This window comes from Triticum urartu, chromosome 1 (genome assembly GCF_003073215.2).
Source record: "Triticum urartu cultivar G1812 chromosome 1, Tu2.1, whole genome shotgun sequence".
Taxonomy (NCBI): domain Eukaryota; kingdom Viridiplantae; phylum Streptophyta; class Magnoliopsida; order Poales; family Poaceae; genus Triticum; species Triticum urartu.
Window position 1 is genome coordinate 5778328 of NC_053022.1, and position 15047 is coordinate 5793374.

General features: G+C 51.1%; 1 pseudogene; it reads left to right on the forward strand.

The window, feature by feature from the left end:
* Positions 1–11634: 11634 nt before the first annotated feature.
* LOC125532491 overlaps positions 11635–15047 on the forward strand; it is a 145950-nt pseudogene continuing 142537 nt past the window's right edge.

A 15047-nucleotide genomic window follows, 5' to 3' on the forward strand; every position in this document is an offset into this window, starting at 1 on the left:
GGGACGCCGGAGTGCCGCCGCCCCGCGAAACCGCCACCGCGCCGCTGGATCCCGCGGACGTCCAGCACCGCCGCTCGAAGGAGCGGCCCCGCGCCGGCGCCCACAAGCGGACGGGGAAGGAGGGCCTTGCCGCCGCCGCGCCCCCCGGGCTTTGCCCAACGGAGCTCGCCGGCGACGGCGGGGGAAGGGGAGGGAGGCGGGGCCGAGGGCCGCGGCCGCAGGGAACCCCCGGGCGCGCGCGGGCGCGCCGCGTGAGGGGAGCGGGGCGGGCCGGCGGTGGCGGGGAGGCTAGGTCAGGGCGGCGGCGGCAAGGGAAGGAGTAGTCAAGGCATTGGATCTCATGTGCACAGTTGGAGTGCACTTTACTGGTTGTTTGGTACTAGGAAAGTGGTTTGTGTGTTGCTACGAGAAAAGCAAAGATGACAGGATATTAACTTTCCTCTTGTTGTCATGTCGTTCCACGAGTGTCTTCCCATTGTTTTGGGAATGATAGTGGGCGATAAACCTGGCAAAAAAAAAGATAGTGGGTGATAAAAGGAGCTGTTCTCAACATTATCTGGACGGATTCTTAAAATCAAGGTCCTTGTTGTCGCCATCGCCCTCTTTGAGGGGGCGTTGGAAGTTGACCGCGACAACGAAGACATCATTTTTTTTTAACCACACAAGGGAGTTGCAGGTATTATATTAAGATATGGAAGGAGTACAAACATAAATTCAGAAACGACCTCAAACCAAGCACAGGATTACCCAATATGTACAGGTAAAATGAAACGACGTAAGCTTGCTTGAGACCACTGTTTTGCATCTGCTCCTTTATTCCTTCCTTTAGCAGCTGCTGCTGGGCTGCCTGTTTTTCTTCTTCAGTGTCGCCATGTTTCCCTGTCTTAAGCTATTCTCAACAGCACCAATGTTTCCCTTTTCACTTTTCAGCTGGTACATAGAACAAAAAGGTTTAGCTCAAGGACTCATGATAACTGGTCATGCGACACGAAGAAAAATCGTGGGAAAAAATTCCATGCTTGAAATCTACCCAACGGTGGTGGTAAACAAAAAGGTTTCGGTGTTGAACTGTGGTTCACACAAATCCTTACCTCAAATCTTGTTGGGAGCCCTGTGTCTGAAGGAAAATGAGCCTGTGGCTGCAACTTGTTGAATTCGAACCCTGTGCAACCAAGAAGCATCTTCACCGCACAAGCTGAAGAACAAAAATCCAAGCTCAAGTGGTTATAGGTTACTGGTGCTTTCTGTATTGTCTGCCAGCCCGTGTACGTTGTTGATTGCCGTGTAACATCCGACACACCAATATCGCCAGGTATGCTGCTTTGTCATTTATGTGGGATAATAAGTCTACAAATTGTTACTTGTGGAATTCAATATTCCCAGGTATGCCCTTTGTCATTCCAGGTAGTAGTAAATTATTTGTTGTTCCATGCAAGTAATTCTCTTAGGAGTATGTACATATATATATATATATATATGGAACCTTGTCTTAGGAGCAGAGGACAAATCTTCGGTGACTGTTGACAAATCTTCAATTCAACTATTATGCTGCTTGCAGCTAAATATCCTGTATAAGGGCATCTCCAACGGTAACATGCAAATTTCCTCCCGCATACGTCCGCCGGACAGGAGGAACGACATCCAATGCTGTCCGCATATATTTCAAACTCTTTCTCAACAAAATAGATAAAATTCATGCAAATATGGCTGGATTTCATACAAACACGATGGATTTTATACAAACACGGCTGATTTCATTACATTTCGAACATCTAGAACAAAACAAAGACCGGCCCCTAAACCCATCCTACGGTGGCAGTGCCCGGCGTCCAAGCCCGTGTCGTCCTCCATCCGCCGTTTCCATGAGCACCGGCGATAAGACCGATGAAGTGAAGGTGCGGTCTCCGGTGATGAAGAGTAGAACACGAGAGACGGACCGACCCACATGAGACACCAGGCCCCGCCGCCTCCCGTGGCGTACTCATCCTCGGAGGAGTCCGCTCCTTGTCCGTCGTGGGGGGACATGAGGTCCACGAGGGAAATGGTGGCGCCGGCGCTATCGTCATGCCATCGGGCCGGTTGTTGGTTCGTCGGCGGCGCGTAGGAGGCGCAGCTGGCGTTGTTCTCCTCTGCGATCGCCTGCAACTGCGCCTCCGCGGCCGCTGCTTCCTGGCAAGTGGCAGCTTGGGCGCAAACGACATCGTAGATGGCACACTGCTCCGCGACGAAATTTGGGTTCGCCGCGGCTATGGCCGCCATGGCCTCCTCGCTCGCGTGCTCGCCGTAAATCTAACCCTCCGCCAACCGGTGCTACTCCAGGAGGAACATGTTGTACCGTTGTTCCTCCTGTGCCTGCTGGAACCCTGATAAAGGCGTCGGGGCAGGCTGCATCTCCGCCGTAGCTGCGTTGAAGTGCGCTTGCGCCTGCTCCGTGCTGAAGCCGGCGTGCACAGAAGTCGAGGCAGAGTCGTCGGAGCCTGTCTCCATCGTGGTGCCATCCTCGTCGTCGGAGACCTCGAGCAAGGTGGCCTCGATCCTCCTAGCACGGTGGCTCTGCCAGCCGGCGGCAATGGCGGCCACCGCATGCTTCATCTCCGGCGGCTGACTGTCCCACAGTGTTTTCGTGCTGGTGGTCATGGCAGATGTGGAGGAAATGACGAGGACGTGGAGCGGGTGTGTTGTGTTGTAGAGATAGCCGGGTGTGACCGCCCTTAAATAGCGGATTCCAGTGCGGCCAGGCGTCAAGGCGGGACGCCGAAGTGGGTTTCTTGGCCGGCGGCCTGTTTAATGGCGGCATATGGATGGACGGGGCATTAAACGGTGGTGGTAGATATCCGTCTCGTCCAGTCACGCGTCTCTGGCATTGAATAGGCGCAGACACTGAAGAGGCGCCGCATCGATGCGCTCGGCCGGCGAGCCGCTTCAATGCCAACGACAGTGAAAGGTTCCATCCACTCTTCAATGGGGAGCGGCCGCTCTACAACGGCATGAATGTGGGCAGCTGGCGTGGGAGGAAGGGTTTGGGTGGGCCAGGGAGGTCAGAAACGGGTGAGATCAGTCCCGCCTCCTGCAAAGCCCCCCACGCTTGTCTCCAATTTGCGGGAGAAATCGCATTCGGACCGCTCCGCGGACCGATACGGGTCAGAGTTGGATGACTTCCGCGGTCCAGACAACGTCGTCTGGATGGATGCAGGCGATTTGCGGGTCCGCTTTGGAGATGCCCTAAGTAGGAGCCTAACTTAGCTGAAAGAAGTCGTGACGAGAAAGCAGGCGTTGAATTCCCAAGCCATCATCGTCTCTTGCTGTCCTACTACTAAGGATTTCAGAGACAGCCATAAACAACGGTGCTAGCTAGATTGTTGGCCATGAGTTGCTACCAATCGCCTATTCTTTCCAAAAACGAATAAGAAAGGCAGAAACGTATGTGTAACACGACCAGTAGTCACCAAGAGACAAGATATACTGGTAAAAAATATATAAATCATTGAGTGATAATTCAGTTCATCTCTACAACATGTGATGAACTTAGCTAGAACCTGCCAAAGCACAGTAAGAATTCTTTTGAGTTACACGAGACATTCTCCAAAGATAAGAAAATTCCCGAAGCTTAACACAGCATATATGTACTGCCGAATTTTGAATACATGAGATGCAATTATATCCAAGAAAAGTACTACAGTACTCATTCATCACTCTGCTTTGTTTCTTAATCAGGAGCCATGCATGATTTTGCTTTCTGTTCTCACTTCGTAAGAATAGCTCGATGTGCCTCAACTATGGCTACGCGGGGCACTTCCGCTCCGAGTGTGAGCCACCCCCCCCCCCCCCCCCCCCATGCCCCACGACCCTTGCCTACCTCGGGTATGGGACCGAAGGGGGTGGCTTCTACTACGTGGATGCTGAGATTGAGGAGGAGGCGGTGTGGCCACACTTGGCAATGGTCACTCTCGCCCCCGAGCAAGACCTGCCTGCTGGGGTGGTGATCTCGGCTGACCTCATCCAGGCCAAGCTTGCCGCTTACATCGGTGACTTCCGCGGCTCCGACTTCACTTGGGAGGTGACCGAGACGACGCCTCTTGTCTTCTCGGTCCCCTTCCCCTCCGCGGAGCTGCTCCGTGTGTGCTCCCACGACTTCATCCGTTGCCCCATCAACAAGCTCATGATCTCCGTTCGGGCCGCGGATGCGGAACCTAATCCTGTGCCTCCTATGGAGAAGGTGTGGGTCCTTGTCTACGGCTTGCCCCGAGGTGGCAGGGCATCGCCGAGGGGTGGCAAGCTTGCCTAGATCCTCAAGGCAATCTCTGAGCCGGTGGGCAAGCTGGTGACCGCCGACCTGGCGTCCTTCGAGGATGATGGCCCCGCACGCATTGAGATCCTCTGCCCCACTCCGGCTGAGATTGATGGGTTGTCCATGGTATTCTACTTCGGTGCTACGGGGAAGGGGAAGCGCCTCACCTTCGAGCTTGAGTCTCCGGTTCCCGAGGATATGCTTGGGCCGGCCCCCGCTGCCGCTATGCCTCACCTGGATGATGGGCATGGTGGGGGTGGGACCGCGTCTGGGGGGAGCTCTTCCAGTGAGGATGATGAGGTTCCTCCGGCTCCATCAGCTGGGCGACGTAGCCCGGTCTCTACTGGTGGTGGGTCCTCCTGCCCTGCAGGGACGGCTTCCCAGGTGGCGTCAGGGAGTGGGTCTTTGGTCATGGCCACCCCTCTTCCTGTCGCACCCTTGGTGGCTGACTTGGAGGTCGTGGAGGAGGACGTGGTGAGTGTGGGGATGGAGGTGCACCCTTTGTTGTCGCCCCGCTCACCTGGGGTGGTTTGCTACTCGCGTTCGCCGAGGTCCCCACCTTCCCCAACCTTGGGGTCCCCGGACATGGAGCCTCCCCCGCCCTTACTCAGCCAGTCCCGGGCCCTACTGGACGGCTGTGTTCCGATGATCCAGGAGAAGGCCGCCATGTGGGCGGCTGCTCGCGACTTGTCCTCAGGTACCCCCCCCCCCCCCCCCCCCCCCCCCGCTCCCCCTGATCCGTCCTGTTCTGGTTCTTGTTTTTCTTTGCTTGGTTCCGTTCCGTTGTCCCATCTGGCTGAGGTGGCTTCCGATAGTGGCATTGTGTTCTGTGGTAAGAAGGGGCCCATCCTTGAGCAGATCTCTGCTATCTGCGCCAAGGAGCGGCTTGACAGGGCGTTGGCTGAAGCCCGCGCTTATGCTGTCCGGGCCGAGTCCAGCACTCCGGCGCACACATACCCTGGTCATAGAGAGAACAGGGATGGTGCAGTGCCCCAGTTGGAGACCATGTTGGCGACACCCCTGGCAGCTCCCCCCTCGGTGAGGATGCTGCGAGGACGTCCTCCCATGCGTCTCAATCCCACTGAACACCGACTAGAGGTGTGTGAGTCTAGTTCCAGGCCCGCCTTCCTCGGACCGGAGGCATCCGTTGCCCCCCCCCCTACGCGGGGGAGGCGTGGCCAGCCGGTGAAGGCTCCCCCCGACCCGCGATTGACGGGCGGGCTAGCTCGGCCACGCTTGCGGGGCCTAGGGATTCCTCTGAGGTTATTAAATGAAGCTCCTATGTTGGTACATTAGGGGCTTCGGCCTCACTGGCCGGCGGAGACAGCTCATCGAGTATTTGTGACAAGAGCAGATTGACATCGTGAGCCTTCAGGGGATGATATGCCAGGACTTTAGTATGCTTGAGCTCCAAGGGCTCTCTCGCCACCAGTTTGCCTGGAAGTGGTTGCCTACTACGGGCCAATCTGGTGGCATTTCGCTCGGGGTCAGGGAGGATGCCTTCTCGGTTGAGGATATGGACCGAGGGGGATTCTTCCTGAGCATGTCTTTCATAGACCAATGAGTCCACTTCAGTTGGGAGGTGATTTTCATCTATGGTCTTGCAGATCATGGGCGCTCAGCCGCCTTCCTTACTGAGCTAAAAAATAAGGTGGAGAGGTGCACCACTCCGGAGGTGGTGGCCGGGGACTTCAACCTCATTTGGTGGGCTTCTGATAAAAGCTCGCCTAATGTTGATCGGGTCCGCATGCGTCTATTCAACGATTGCATTGCGGACCTGGCGCTCCGTGAGATAGCCCGCGTAGGGGCTAGGTTCACATGGATGAATAAGCAGGCGGACCCCATCCGTAGTGTCTTGGATCGGGTCTTTGTGTCGGCCCAGTGGGAAGTGATGTTCCCACTGTGCTCTCTTAAAGCGGCCACTCAGATTGGCTCCGACCATACCCCCCTGCTTTTCTCGTCGGGGATGAGCCCCCCCTAGAACCCGTCGCTTCCGCTTGGAGATGTTTTGGCTGGAGCAACCGGGTTTCTTTGAGATGGTTTGCGACCGTTGGCTAGAGGCGGTCGCGTCACCGCCTCGGGTGTTTTGTGTCGTGGATGTCTGGCATCACCGTGCTAAATTGTCCCGTCAGGCCATGAAGGGCTGGGGGGCGAACCTTGGTGCTGATCTCCGGGCCCATAAAGGGGCCCTGCTGGATCAGATTAAGGTGTTGGATGGCCTTGCAGACGGGTAGGGCCTGTCTCCTGATGACTAGCTTAGGAGATATGCCCTTGAGGCCATGCTCATGGACATTTACAAGAGTGAGGAGTTGTTTTGGCAACGTCGAGGGGGCCAAAACTGGCTCCTTAAGGGGGATGCGAACATGGCCTATTTCAGGTGATTGCTAATGGCCGCAGGCGGAAATGTGCCACCCCGCTCCTCTGGGATGGGGATGTTCTTCCGGAGAACCCAGATGACATCTCCACCCATATTTACTCCTTTTATAAAGAGCTTTTTTCGGCGGAGCCGCGCGGAGGTGTCTCTCTCCACGTTGACTTCTGGCCGCTTGCTGACCAGGTCTCCGATGCGGAAAATGCGGATCTTACTCTCCCATTCTCCCCTGAGGAGGTTGGTCGGGCGATTGCGTCTATGAAAGCTTGCTCGGCCCCGGGACCGGATGGCCTCCCGGTAGTCTTTTTCCAGAAATTCTGGGAGATCCTACGTCCGGTCATTATGCCCATGTTTCATGAGTTCTATATTGGAACCTTGGACATGGCTAGGATTAATTATGGTGTCATATCCCTGATCCCCAAAGTAGTTGGGGCGACGGATATCCGGCAGTTCCGCCCCATCACGGTGATCAACGTGTTGGAGCGAATCTTTGCGAAGGTTTGCGCAACCCGTTTATCCCCGGTGGCAGTGCGAATTGCTCACCCCCTCCAATCCTCGTTCTTGAAGGGCGAGCGAATCCATGACGGAATTATTGCCCTTCACGAGATTGTCCACGAGGTGGCGTCGAAGGGGCTTAAGGGGGTCTTCCTCAAACTGGACTTCCAAAAGGCACATGACCGTCTGGACTGGTCCTTTTTGAGGTTTGTGATGAAGCGATGAGGATTTGATGAGAGGTGGTGCTCCTGGATCATGCAATTGGTTAGATCTGGGAACACGGCGATCAACATCAATGGCAAGGTGGGCCCCCATTTCCGGGCTTCCAGGAGGGTAAAGCAAGGGGACCCTGTCTCCCCCTTGCTTTTCAACCTCGCAGTTGATGCCCTTGTGGGTGATGACCCACAAGTATAGGGGATCTATCATAGTCCTTTCGGTAAGTAAGAGTGTCGAACCCAACGAGGAGCAGAAGGAAATGATAAGCGGTTTTCAGCAAGGGATTCTCTGCAAGTACTGAAATAAGTGGTAACAGATAGTTTTGTGATAAGATAATTTGTAACAAGCAACAAGTAACAAAAGTAAATAAAGTGCAGCAATGTGGCCTAATCCTTTTTGTAGCAAAGGACAAGCGTGGACAAACTCTTATATAAGGAAAAGCACTCCCGAGGACACATGGAAATATCGTCAAGCTAGTTTTCATCACGTTCATATGATTCGCGTTCGGTACTTTGATAATTTGATATGTTGGTGGACCGGTGCTTGGGTGCTGTTCTTACTTGAACAAGCATCCCACTTATGATTAACCTCTATTGCAAGCATCCGCAACTAAACAAAAGTATTAAGGTAAACCTAACCATAGCATGAAACATATGGATCCAAATCAGCCCCTTACGAAGCAACGCATAAACTAGGGTTTAAGCTTCTGTCACTCTAGCAACCCATCATCTACTTATTACTTCCCAATGCCTTCCTCTAGGCCCAAATAATGGTGAAGTTTTATGCAGTCGACGTTCACATAACACCACTAGAGGCTGGACAACATACATCTCATCAAAATATCAAACGAATAACAAATTCACATGACTACTAATAGCAAGACTTCTCCCATGTCCTCAGGAACAAACGTAACTACTCACAAAGCATATTCATGTTCATAATCAGAGGGGTATTAATATGCATAAAGGATCTGAACATATGATCTTTCACCAAATAAACCAACTAGCATCAACTACAAGGAGTAATCAACACTACTAGCAACCTACTAGTACCAATCCCGGACTTGGAGACAAGAATTGGATACAAGAGATGGACTAGGGTTTTGAGATGAGATGGTGCTGGTGAAGATGTTGATGGAGATTGCCCTCTCCCAATGAGAGGAGCGTTGGTGATGACGATGGCGATGATTTCCCCCTCCCGGAGGGAAGTGTCCCCGGCAGAACAGCTCTGCTGGAGCCCTAGATTGGTTCTGCCAAGGTTCCGCCTCGTGGCGGCGGAGTTTCGTCCCGAAAGGTTGCTTCTGATTTTTTCCTCGATGAAAGACCTCATATAGCAAAAGATGGCCATCGGAGAGTCAACAGGGGGCCCACGAGATAGGGGGCGCGCCCTGGGGGGGTAGGGCGCGCCCCCCACCCTCGTGGCGAGGTGGGTCCCCCTATGGTGAACTTCTTCCGCTCAATATTTTTTATTATTTCCAAACATGACTTTCGTGGAGTTTCATGACTTTTGGAGTTGTGCAGAATAGGTCTCTAATATTTGCTCCTTTTCCAGCCCAGAATTCCAGCTACCGGCATTCTCCCTCCTTATGTAAACCTTGTAAAGTAAGAGAGAATAGGCATAAGTATTGTGACATAGCGTGCAATAACAACCCATAATGCAATAAATATCGATATAAAAGCATGATGCAAAATGGACGTATCTGGGCATCTTTGATAAGGCCAAGTTGGCCGGCCACCTTAAGGGTGAAGTGAGTCACCTCATCCCGGATGGAGGGGTTACTCACTTGCAGTATGCGGATGACTCCATGATTATGGTGGAAGGCTCGGACTCGGACATTGTTAATCTTAAGTTCCTTTTTCTCTGCTTTGAGGAAATGTCTGGACTTAAGATTAACTTTGATAAGAGCAAGGTGGTGGTCCTTGGCTACTCGGAGGCTGAGCAGCTTCGGATCGTAGATAACCTCAACTGTAGGTTGGCTTCGTTCCCCATATCTTACTTGGGGATGCCCCTGGCTGAGTCTAGGATTTTGGTGAGTGCGTATGATCTGCTTGTGGGACGAGTAGCATCCCGTGCGGAGCCCTGGTGCGGTCGGTTCACTTATAAAGGTAGCAAAACTGTCCTCATTAGCTCTAACCTTGCCAGTCTCCCCATCTATATGACGGGGATGTACATCTTACCCAAAGGTGTGCAAAGCTCCTTTGACAAGGAGCTGGCTAGGTTCTTCTGGAAGGCAGGGGATGGTCGGCCCAAGTACCATATGGTGAAGTGGGCTGACATCTGCTTGCCGAAGGACCGAGGTGGCCTGGGCATCCCTGCGTCTCGCCGGATGAAAGTTGCACTGATGCTGCGTTGGGTTTGGCGGATCTTGAGGGGAGATGGGGGTTTGTGGCTGCAACTGATTGAGGCCAAGTACTTGCAGGGTCAACCCCTCTTGGCTTGCTCTCTCTCGGTCGGGTCCTAGTTCTGGAAATCTATTCAGGCCATAAAAGAAGAGATTAGGCTGGGTTTGCGTTTCTCGGTTGGCAATGGGTCTGGGACCCAGTTTTGGTTGGACCCTTGGTTTGAGGATGAGCCTCTTCGCCTACAGTTCCTGAGGCTCTTTGCGATTTGTGACGACCCGGCCATCCTTGTTTCGACGGCTTCTTTGGATGAGGGATGGAACATTGCGTTCCGCCGCTCATTCGGACCAGATGAGGTACGGGAATGGACAGAAATGAGGGAAGTAGTCCCTCTTCCTCTGTCCCAGGCCCCTGATTCTGTTTCTTGGAGCCTTTATCCTTCGAGTGAATTCTCCGTTAGTTCGGCCTATCAGGCACTATGCCGATTGCCGGTTCTACAGTGGCTATCCCCATTGTGGAAGGCGCCGATGCCCTTGAAGATTAAAATTTTCTTATGGCAGCTTCTCCGAGATCGTCTACCTTCGGAGACCGAGGTGCTGAAACGCCAGGGTCCGGGCAATGGCCTTTGCCCTTTGTGCCATGTCCCGGAAACGAGAATGCATATTTTTTTTCTCGTGCGTAGCAGCGTAGGCGCTTTGGTGCTTTGTTCGTGAGGCTCTAGGACCGGAGTGGGAGGCCCTTGACCTTGCAGAGTTTCTGCAGGTTAGGGCCACTCAGGTTGGCCGTAAGCGATCACTATTCTAGCTCATCTTCGCGGCTATGACGTGGACTCTTTGGACTACTTGCAACAAGATGGTGATTGAGCGGGTGTTCCCGCGACATGCTTCTGACTCGTTCTTCAAATTTCTTGCCTTCTTGCAGCACTTTTCAGTTAACTGTTGGATTCTCGAAAAAGATATATATACTCTCTCTATAAACTAATATAGGACGTTTTAGATACTTGTGTCAAGTTCATCTATTGTTTACAAAGGAAGTACTCCCTCCGTAAAGAAATATAAGAATGTCTGGAGCATCTATAGCCAGACTTAGCAAAACTAGGCCCTCAAATGCCCGCAGACGCACCCGCGGACAGTGACCGGGCACTCCTCAAATTGCGTCGTCTACATCTGTGTCTCTCATATCCGAACCCTTATATACATACTATAGCATGCAACGTCGATGAAAGTACGTAGATCAGCTCCTGACATAGAAATTGCACAATAGTTCACCAAAAGATCCACCAAAGTTCACATAAATGACGGACAACTTTTTACTACATCTAAAACGTGAACTTAAAATCAACTTCACCACTTCCGGGCCGGACCTTTCCCTTCTGGTCGCCGGCATAGCTATACCCTTCGATGGCTGGTGGAGGATCGTCCAATTCATCGTTGGAGGAGCCGTGGTCGTGGGAGGAGGAGTCGACGATGATGAGGTGGCGCCTGAGCTTGGCCAGCCGAGCCGCCTCCTTCGCCTTCTCCAACGCCTCCCGCTCGGACTGCTCGATGGCAAGCCGAAGAGCCCTGGCGTTCTTCCGGCGGAGTCGCGGAGCGTCCGTCTCCGCCGTCGTAAGCGACCGGCGGTAGACCCATGTGAGGAGCTGCTGGTCCTCGTCAGGCTCCGCCGGTAACCCACGCCGGTGTTGGACAGAGCTCTCCACAATTTCGCTCTCCCTTGCCCGCTGCCTCTCGCAATGGGCGATACGCGCCTCCGACTCCGGCGTGCGTGTCAGGGCGGGCGGGGCGGGCACAAGCACCCACCGCTGCCCACGAGTGGGAGCGGCAGCCGGCAGGGCGAGGGGACGGTGTGGGGAAGTAGCAGCCGGCGGGGCAAGGGGACAACGTAGGGGTGGCGCTGATTGCGCTGGCCGCCTATGGGAGCTGTCCATGGGCCAGGAGGGGCCAACGCCGGCGTCCGAGATGCGCCGACGAGGAAGCAGCGGCTACGGAGAGGCTGCAGATCTGGAGCTGCCCCCAGTCTCCACCTTGGACCGCTCCAAGGCGATGCGGAGGGCAAGCTCATACTCCGCATCCACCTCGTCATCGGAGCGGCTGCCGAAGCTCGACATTGCGCTAGATTCGATCGGAATCGGTGAGGGGAGAGGAGAGGACGGGGCAAGAGAGGAGAGTGAGTGAGCTAGGGTTTCAGACCGACGAGGCCACCTGATGGGTTTCTTTGTGGGACATCCGTGGGGTCGATGGTGGGCCGGGCTTGTCAGGCGGACGCGCCCGGACGTTTCCGGGCCACCACATATCTGCCCCATATTTGGGCTGGATATGGGGGGTGCCGGTCAGTCTGGGCGTTTGAGGCCCGTTTGAGGCATCCGTCTGGATCGAAAAAACGTGACCGGGCAGTCTGCCCGGGCGTATGGGGCTGCTTCGAGAGGTCCGGCTGTAGACGCTCTTAGATCTCTAATGTAGTGATCTAAACACTCTGATATTTCTTTACAGAGGAAGTATTATGTAATGACGGATGAAGTTTACAGATGGAGTACTATGCAGCAGCAACAAGGCTAACACTTATATTTAGAAACTAGACCTTGGAAACTTGTTGACCTATTCTATGTTCTTCACTTTCCAGTTAACTGTTGGACTCTCAAAAAGGATATGTTCTACAACAAGGATAGCAAGACTGTGGAACCACTTGTTCCATAACCAGAATCTTTGCATTTCCATATATGCAAGTTATAAGCTGGTTGATTTTGGTTTTCTGATAGAATATAACTATACTCACAAATAATGCTAAATGCATCTACAAGAAGGTATTAGCTGAACCCAAATTAATTTTTATTTTTTACCGAGGATGAGGACATGACAAATTCAAACAAGCTGGTTCGGAAATGTAGAACATCATAAGTGAGACACAGCTAGTCCTGAATCGGAATGTATATATGGAAATGCTGATTAGGTTACTTGTTATAGAAACTGCTGATTTCAAACACTAGCATGTTCTTGACATGGACAAGACACAAATGGAAATGCTATTAGTTAACGGGCGCTGATTATCCTGTATCAATCATTCCTCTTGTGGCAGTAGGCTATTAGCATAGTGCTCTAATCTTTATACTCCACATGCTTTCCCTACAGGCTACAGGTATCAAGGTCAACGTGACATCCTGTCCAACAAAACTTATAATCTTGACCAAGTTGCTTTCGCATCAGAGGGAATTAAAGATGCTCAACACACTGTATGTTGCCTTAGTTTCCTATCAAGTTCATGATAGATTCTTATTCTGGCACCCAAACTTATTTTGAAGTGTCTTTTATTTAACAGATGACTGCAATGAAGGCTGCTAATAACGAGCTGAAAGGGATGATGAAGATGGTCAGGATTGAAGGTATAGATGTGTGCAGCATTATTGTTCATGTTTTCAAGATCTTCAGCTTATTTTCTTTGAATTACATCTGAATCCATACCTGCTTTCATAATCCGCAGAGCATGCAAGACGAGACGATGGATGTTATGGGTGTAAGCAGTGAAATACAAGAAAATCTAGGTAGAAGCTACAATGTCCCAGATGACATCCACGAGGAGGAACTTATATGGGGGGTATGGCTCTTATTTGAGGTTGGTTATCTTTAAATAATTCAAAAGCTTCCGAGTCAAACTAATTTTCCTTATAGTGGTTACCAGCTGGGAACCACTCCTCAATATAAACTTTTGTGGTTGAATCTGATTCAGTACACTCCAGTTCATATCAGTCTTAGATTTCATCTGAAACATTTCCTTCTCATTTCTGTCGAAAGACTGTTTTTGCGTCGTGCATGTGTCTATTTACAGGCAAGACAGTTATCTGTTTGCTGCCACAGATGAAGAGAATCGGGTGGTTGCTGCTGATTTTGATGGTTTGATTATGGATTTCAGGGAGAAGGGTCAGAAATTTGGAGGGAGGTGAGCAAGGCACCATAAAGACAGTTCCCACACACAAACTAGTCGTCCACTACATGTCCCAGCGACGCCTTATTCTCCCCTCCTTGACGATAAATCATTGGATCAAATGCTAGAGCACTTTTGCTTCTATTTGTCTTCCTTCTCACGTCTTGATGAGGGGAAAAGAGCAAATCCTGGAGCACAGGTATGCACAGTGGGTGGTATGATTAAGATTCCAAATAAGTTTAGCTTCAGAACACATTATCTGTATCCTTCCCCTGTTTGGCTATACTTTACCGGGATCGGTGTTCTCCTTATCATTATCACAGTTCAGAGCTTCAGAGCACTGCCTAGCTTTTAATTGACTTGGAAACTTAAATTGCTCAACTGGAGAATATTGTATTATATTTGTTTGCAATTTCAGGAAGACATTGAGCTATGGCAACAGGAGAGGCTTCGTCGGTTAAGTATTTGGCATGGTTGGAACGTTGGTGTATAAGGTGTCTATTAATTTAAAAACAATAGCAGTGAGGCAACATACTATAGGCCTAAACGCTATACACAGGTAAACATGAGCCTTGCCTGTACATGTTTGGTTGGTTGCCTGGCATGAGCTAGATGCAGCTTCTCGTGTTAAGTATCTTAAAAAGGGGCGATAGATCTTCTCTGCCCATGATAATGTTGATAATCAGCTTTGATGCTTGTGGCAGTAGTATTGCTATCACAGAAGGTGCAATAACTTCTTATCAAGTGATATAGTGATATTTTTGAGTGGTATCATATATAACTTCTCTTCTGTACATTTATGTGTTTACTTTGACAACATTCCTCCTATTGTCAAGAAAATGATGCTGCTATGTTTTTTTTTTCATCACACCTTATTGTATCTTTGTTCCATGTCAATCTCGACAACCAATGCTTGAAATTAAGTTTAGCAGTAAATTATTTATTGTTTCATCTTAAGGACAAGGAGTACATACTCCTGGATACGATGCTTAAGGACAAAGAATTCACACTCCTGCCCTACAGCCCTCTGTAAGTCTTTTTGACTTAGTACTATGGTAATTTTCTTCTTTTATGCACCTAGCTCCGCGCGTTTACATTCATTTGTTCTCGTCCGCGCATTGACCACTTGATCATTATGATTATTTCTTCTGTGCCCAGGGTATTTTACTTTGAGTCCCGTAGAACAATAAATCGGAATTAAATGATACCATGCCAGTTTTGGATTACATTTTTTTTCATGTTCATGTTCGTGGGAGCAAAAGTAGATAAAAAGAGACAAATATTTGCACACCATTCCAATTACCCTTGCAGACTACAGCTGACAGAAAGTGTCACATATGGGTGTTACGCCTAAACAAATATAAGCATAGAGACCACATACATGTTTCAAGCAACCGGCCAAACAAATTATATTAATGCATGT